Raw genomic sequence first — 6,791 nt, forward strand, 5'->3', positions numbered from 1 at the left:
ATGGACTGCTAAGTTTCTGCCATGTATGTGATAACGCTCCCCAAAACAGACTGGACATTGAAGCTATGGCTGGTCTGCGGGGCTCTGTTAAATGGACCAGGTACATGCACGACTGCAATTACTGACAAATGGTCAGGTGCTTCGAGAGATTGATAAACCTCTCATCAATGAGGCTTGGACCATGAAATGAGGCAGACTTCCTAACTGCAGGAATATCTGACCACAGCCCTATCTTGGTTAAAGTGCTGTCTGCCCCTATTAAGCAAAAGAAGCCCTTCAAATTTTTTTATTGTTGGGCTGACCACCCTGAATTCTTGAATCTTGTTGCCAGGGTTTGAAGAAATCATGTTTGGGGCACTCCCATGTTCTGTCTATGCCAGAAGTTGAAAATGCAAACTTGAGTTGAAGAAGCTGTGCCAATCTAACTATAGTGACATCACAAAAAAGGTAGACTGGAGGAAACAAGATCTCAATTGGAAGCAGTCAAGAAAAGTCTTGATAGTAACCATGAAGTTTTGGGTGTCTATTACTGATGCCAAGGAAATGCTAAAATCATTACTTATTTTCAGAACTTGCTAGGCCATAAGGGAGGTGGTACTATGGTATGCATAGAAGACATGAACTTGTACTATAGTGATCAATTAAATGATGCTTAGAAACGAAACAAAGACGTTACTATTGAAGGGATTAGAGAAATCTTGTTCTCTCAAAGATGGGAAAGCTCCTGGCCCCAATGACCATAAAATGCCATGTTCTTCAAGAAAGCTTGGCCTGTCAATTTAAGGATGTGCTTTCCTCTATTACATCTTTCTTTTCTTTTTCTTAATTCTGGTGCTATCTTGAAAGAAATGAACTCTACTCTCACCACTTGGTACCTGAGGTCCCTACTCTATGAAGCATGGATACTTCGGCGAACATGTTGTACTGGTAATGGGTACTGATACTTTGCATGGTACTTCTGCATACGCTCAAAGTACACAAAACACGTATGCAAATTTTTTTCTTCTTAATTTTTGACTTACCCTAGAGTCAAGACACCAAGGATATTCCCAAGCCATAAGCTGGAATTGTATTTTCTTCTATACAAAGGTAAAGTTAGTCTCATTGGATTTACTTTTTTATGCTTAGCATGATTTTAAAATTAAGCATTAGCTTATAAATTATTTAATAAATATAGTAACACTTAGTTTTGGTTTATACTTCACTTTTGGCATTAAAGATGAATTGTAGGTTAGATCTTAACAAACTACACCATTTAACTAATTTTTGCATTACTTCAAATTAAAAATAACTAATCTTTTACGAACATACCCAGACGTATCCATACCTTACTTTTTTTAAATTTTATCATATCAACATACCCATATTGTACCTATACTCGTACACGTGCTTCATAGTCCCTAATCCTCTCTAAAAGTGTATCTTCAAGATCTTCACTAACAGATTGAAGTCCCATCTCCCTTTAGTTATTGATCCAGCCCAATCAGCCTTTGTTTTTGGAATTAGAATTGTGGACAATATTCGAGCTCAATTCATATTCTACACACATATTTTCCATCACAGAAATGTAATGAATTGATCAATTACCACATAGTTCCATTAGCACTACAACCAATTGGCATAATCGGTGAACCCCAAGTGGTTGGCCTGGTGGCAAGGCCTTGAGTCTTTGAGGTATAGTCCCTTCAAGGTTCAGGGGTCGAAACCCTTTCGGTGCTAACCGAATATGTTGTATGCAATCATTCAATGAAATGGCAATACTGAGTCAAAATAGCTGAAAAATCCAGCAAAGTACTACCGTTTGTGTTAGCGTTATGCGTTATCCATTGTCTCGCACTTCGAAAGCTAAAGAAGTGAAGCTTCTAAAAACTCTCTCACTCTAATATATGTTCTCTATGTTGTGAATATTTTTGTATGTATATAAAGAAACTACCTTTCTATGGTAAGGTGGCTCTCTGCATACTCGAAGAAGAAGGGGAGGTTTTAAATTTAATGGAGGCAAATTCACAAAATTTTCCAAAAAATAGCAATAACATCAATTAAGGCCACGGCTATGAATCTTGTAGACTGTAGTACTGTTTTTACTATTGGTACCATGCATGTCGTTACCATTATGTTTTCTTGATTACCATTTTTGGATTTATCACTATAACTTCTGAAATTTATTATGTAAAAACCGTATTTATTTATTTATAAATGTGGCATTTTTTTCAATGTAATTTGTATGCTGAAGAACATGTAACATTTTTACCATCTGGTCATTCTTATTCTAATCATTATTTTAGAAATTCTCATAATTTTTTTTTAATCTTTTGTATTGTTGAGCATGCGTACGCCTACAAGAGATGATCATGCAACAAAATTAAACCTTTTGTTTAACACATTTTAATCGGTACAACACACTTAAATAAAACAAGTCTAAATACTTCCCACTAGTTTTCCCGGTCCTAAAGTTCTTCCTAAGATGTTAAAGCAGCTTCAAACCTAAATGACATTCATTCTCTATCTATCTACATGTGTCTAAAGTATATTGAGAAGACAAACATAAAAAACCGATTTAAGCTTTGACGACGATGGTGGGGCATGTTACAGCTTGACCTTACAGTACAAATTCAAAGTCGTTGGTGATTGATAGCTACTGGCATCACCAACTCTTCTAAATTCTTAGGGCTTCTTTGTGAGAACTATGAATATAACATGTATGCACTAGAAGGAACTAGTACAAAATGGCACAGCTGGACCATGCTAAAAATTGCTAAGATAGCTGAAAACAATCCAATAACTTAACCGGCACTGGATCGAAGGTCTTCTATACCATTTTTTCTAGTGTAACAATACATTTCGATCAGTATAGGTTGGCACGGTACAAGATTCACAACCTTGGTTAAGGGTGATAAATCGCTAACTATAAGGGGGAGTTTTAATAATTGCTTCATAGTTTAAACTGTTAAGTAGTTGTGTGATAAAAATGGAATTGTTTAACATATTGATTTTTTTGGATAATTTGGGGAAAACAAAATTCTACACAACTTCAAATTGAGGGGAATACCAAGATGGTTCTCCCTTTAAATATTAGTATAAATAAATTAATAATGCTTTTGATACAAAAGTAAAGCCATTGTCTTTATCAATAAAATTCAAAAAAAAAAAAAAAAATCCCATCATATTTAAAATTAACATACCCTTTATGATCCTAAAGTCATATTATATCATCCTACAGTCAAATAATGCTTAGTCCAAACCTATACATATAAAGAACTAATTCTGGTGGCAAATAGATCATTTTAACATAAAATAGGAACCATTTTTTTTTTTTTTTGGTAAAAAAGATAGAAAGGTGTACACAAATACTTTGAAAACAAATAAAAACAAAAGCAAAGACACATGCTTGATGAGTTACTGAAGGTGAAGGCCGCTAGTGGAGGGTGGCCAGAGGTGGTTGCAAAAGTGCCGTTGGAGATCACGGGGGGTTGCCGAAAGGTGGCTGGAGGTCAGAAGGGTAGACGGACAGTGGCTGTGGGTCTCAATGAGAGAATGGCCAAATCCCTAAAAGTGGTGGATAAGGGGAGGGGGGTGAAAGGGGAGAGAGGCTATGAAGCACGGATACAGATACAGATACGGCTACATGATAAGGCAATATGGATACAGTGATACGCCAAAATCTAAAAAAGTAGGATACAGATACAGCGGAGATATGTTCGTCGAAAAAAAATCATTTTTTATAATTTAAATAATGTAATATGCATGAAAATAAAACCTAAAGCAAATTAATAAATAGAGGGATTCATATTAAGCTAAAAGTCTTCAAACAATCATAAAACATCAAAAACTAAAAACAAAAGCAAATGCAAATTAAACATCATCTTTACATGCCAACACTAGAAAAAGAACGAGAGTAGAGAGAAGAAATATGAGAGAATGAGAGAGAAGTGAGAGAGATAATAAGGATACATCAATTTGAAGAAACGTGAGAGAGTGAGAGAGAAGTGAGAGAGACATTAAGGATACATTAATTTGACAAATTCTATTACTTTAACTCTCACTATATTCCTCTTATCAAATAATTAAACAAAGCATTAGAAGTAATATGTGACTTCGAGTATCAGATACTTCAAAATTAAGTATCCGATACTTCAAAATTAATAAAAAAAATTAATTAAGAAGTATCCGATATGTATCCGCGAGTATCGAAGAAGTATTGGTATCCGATATGGATACGTCTCTCTTTTTGAAGTATCCGTGCTTCATAGGAGAGAGGAGAGAATGAAAACTCATTTTCAAGACAAATGAAAACACCCCTTTTTTATTACAATTTTTGAAATTTTGAAATCAATTGAATTTTTTTGGAAACGAAAACAGTATACCAAATAAATTTCCCATTTCCTATTTTCAAAAAGATGAAAACAAAACCAGTAATTAGAGTGTATAGATATAAGAATGTTTCAAGAAATAAAAACCTTGTAAGCTGCAAATTGTTATCTGGCTTCTATAAGTACATACTAAACATCATCAAATAAGCATAGGAATAATATGCCACTAAAGCAAACAAAACTTGATATCAACATGAAAAATTCTTCATATAAAATCAAAAAAATAAATGCCAATAGAGAAGGCATCGAAAGCTGCCACACCAATAAGCATCATTACTTAGGTACTAGCATACGCTATGTAGTTAGGTCAAGTTTGGCATATTGTAAAAAGTCAAAAAGTTACTCAAAAAGTTAAAAAGTTAACACTATTCACCAAAAGTCAACGATTACGGTTGCACGACTCCCAATCCTAATTTTTCCCTACAAATCAATTTTTACAATTTTTTATTACACATTTTTCCATAAAAAGTCAAAAAATTAACCCAAACATCCATATTTTCTTCCTCAATTTTTTAGTCTAAAAAGACAAAAAATGCACTTATTTAAGACACCCCAAACAACCCCTTAATTTACCTTGACTAAGGGCTAATTTTCAGCCTACTAATTAGTACATCAGTATGGCCGATCCCATCCCAAACACAAGCTTGAAATTCCATAGTACCACCATCAACAGCATCTGCATCCTTAACATCAAAGGTAATATAATACTTAAACCTAGCACAACAACCCATGTTTGCCTTCACAACCTTCACAAACTCCAGATTCTTTAACTGCACACATATTTTTCGACATATATTATGAACAACAAAGGCTAATTCTCAAACCAAACAAACAAACAAAACAATGAAAAAAAACTTTAATTGAATAAAGAAATACACCTCTTTGTCATTGTATTGCTTGAGCGCTAATTTCGAAAAAGTTTTAAGATCGTTGGCAATCTCATCGAGGTTAAAAATCGGCTCTGTTCCGCCAAACCCAAACGAGCGTGGGAAGTACATGACATCAAAGCCCTGTATATGTAGATGCATATGTATTTATGTATTGTAAGCCCACAAATTCTATTACATTACAACAATAATAATATAAAATATATATTTATATGTAAATACAATTTTGAAGAAAATAGAGACAAATGAAAGAGGGAAGTATTAAGAGAAGCTAGATAAGATATACACACATCACTTTGGGTTAACTGTCTATCATACTCTTGGAATTCCTTATCAGTAAACTCATGCATTCCATCGCTATCATCTTCCACATCTGAATCATCATCGTAGTTATAGAATACGATTTTAGATCTAGGGTCTTCTTTTTCTTGTGCTGATGAACAAAGCGGTGATGGTGATGGTGATGGTGATGGTGGAGGTCGTGGGGAAGCGCAACCCTCGCACCTTTGCTTCTTCGCCGGTGAATCTCTAATCTCCCATTTGCAATCGTTCCTTTTGATGCAGAGATCGGAAGCCATACCTTCCCGCAGAGAGAGACAACACAACAATGAAAACTAGAGAGCAGACAAAAGTAACTCAACCGAACCCAACCTAAGAGGTATAATTGGAAAATGTTTGAGGGCCACAATTTTTGTGGCTACAATGGCTCAAAACTGTCAAAACGATATCGTTTTGGCAGTTTTGAGCCATTGGGACCACAAAAATTGTGGCTCTCTAGCATTGTTCGGTATAATTATGGCGTATTTAGGCCTGTTTTGGAAGTCGGTAAAACGCTGGTTTATTTTATTATTATTATTATTATAAAAATATGAAGTATTTGTCATATTTTCTATTTCTTTCACATCGCAATCTTTTACTTTCAAACCTATTATTTAAAAGTTATGAATAGTCTATATAAAACATTTTTCTCTTTATTTTTAGAATTAAATATTTAAAAACGATATATTTCATTTTGAGAGTCTTATATAAATATAAACAAATCGCTTAATTTCTTATAAAAAATTAAAAAAAAATAAATTGATTTCCTTATTTTTTATATTGATGATGATTAAACAACAAACCGATGTCATGTTTTGCTCTTCTTTTTTCGTATGTTTTGTAATCGAGCAAGACATTTGGTCTTCTATGATGAACTATGGGTTTGTTTCTTTCCAACTGAACTATGAGTACTAGGCTCGTTCTTGTGAAGGCATTCTTCTTTGGATCTTTCAAGATCAATTCTCATGAGAAGTATATTTATATACATTTTCTTACTAAAAAATAATTATTCTTTTTTATTTTTTGTGTTTGCTTCCATATTGATATACATAATATTTACAATTGTCCATCATGGATCAAATCACTGTAAATAATTTTGGTTGAATCTTAAAGTTGTATGCATTCATTCGAATTTAAACGAGAAAATCACATAAATTTTTAAAATAGGGATTTTCATTACATCTCAAAAGTTCACATGTTATTTTCATACACTTTT

General features: G+C 33.7%; 1 long non-coding RNA gene across 1 annotated transcript; it reads right to left on the reverse strand.

The window, feature by feature from the left end:
• Positions 1-4,783: 4,783 nt before the first annotated feature.
• On the reverse strand, positions 4,784-5,917 carry LOC145801873 (uncharacterized). Its single transcript, XR_014343649.1, has 2 exons — positions 5,548-5,917; positions 4,784-5,380 (listed from the first exon to the last, which is right to left on the reverse strand). It is a non-coding gene; the product is annotated as an uncharacterized LOC145801873 (long non-coding RNA).
• Between the last annotated feature and the right edge of the window lie 874 nt (positions 5,918-6,791).

This window comes from Camellia sinensis, chromosome 11, assembly GCF_055761805.1.
Source record: "Camellia sinensis isolate YWXY chromosome 11, ASM5576180v1, whole genome shotgun sequence".
Lineage (NCBI taxonomy): Eukaryota > Viridiplantae > Streptophyta > Magnoliopsida > Ericales > Theaceae > Camellia > Camellia sinensis.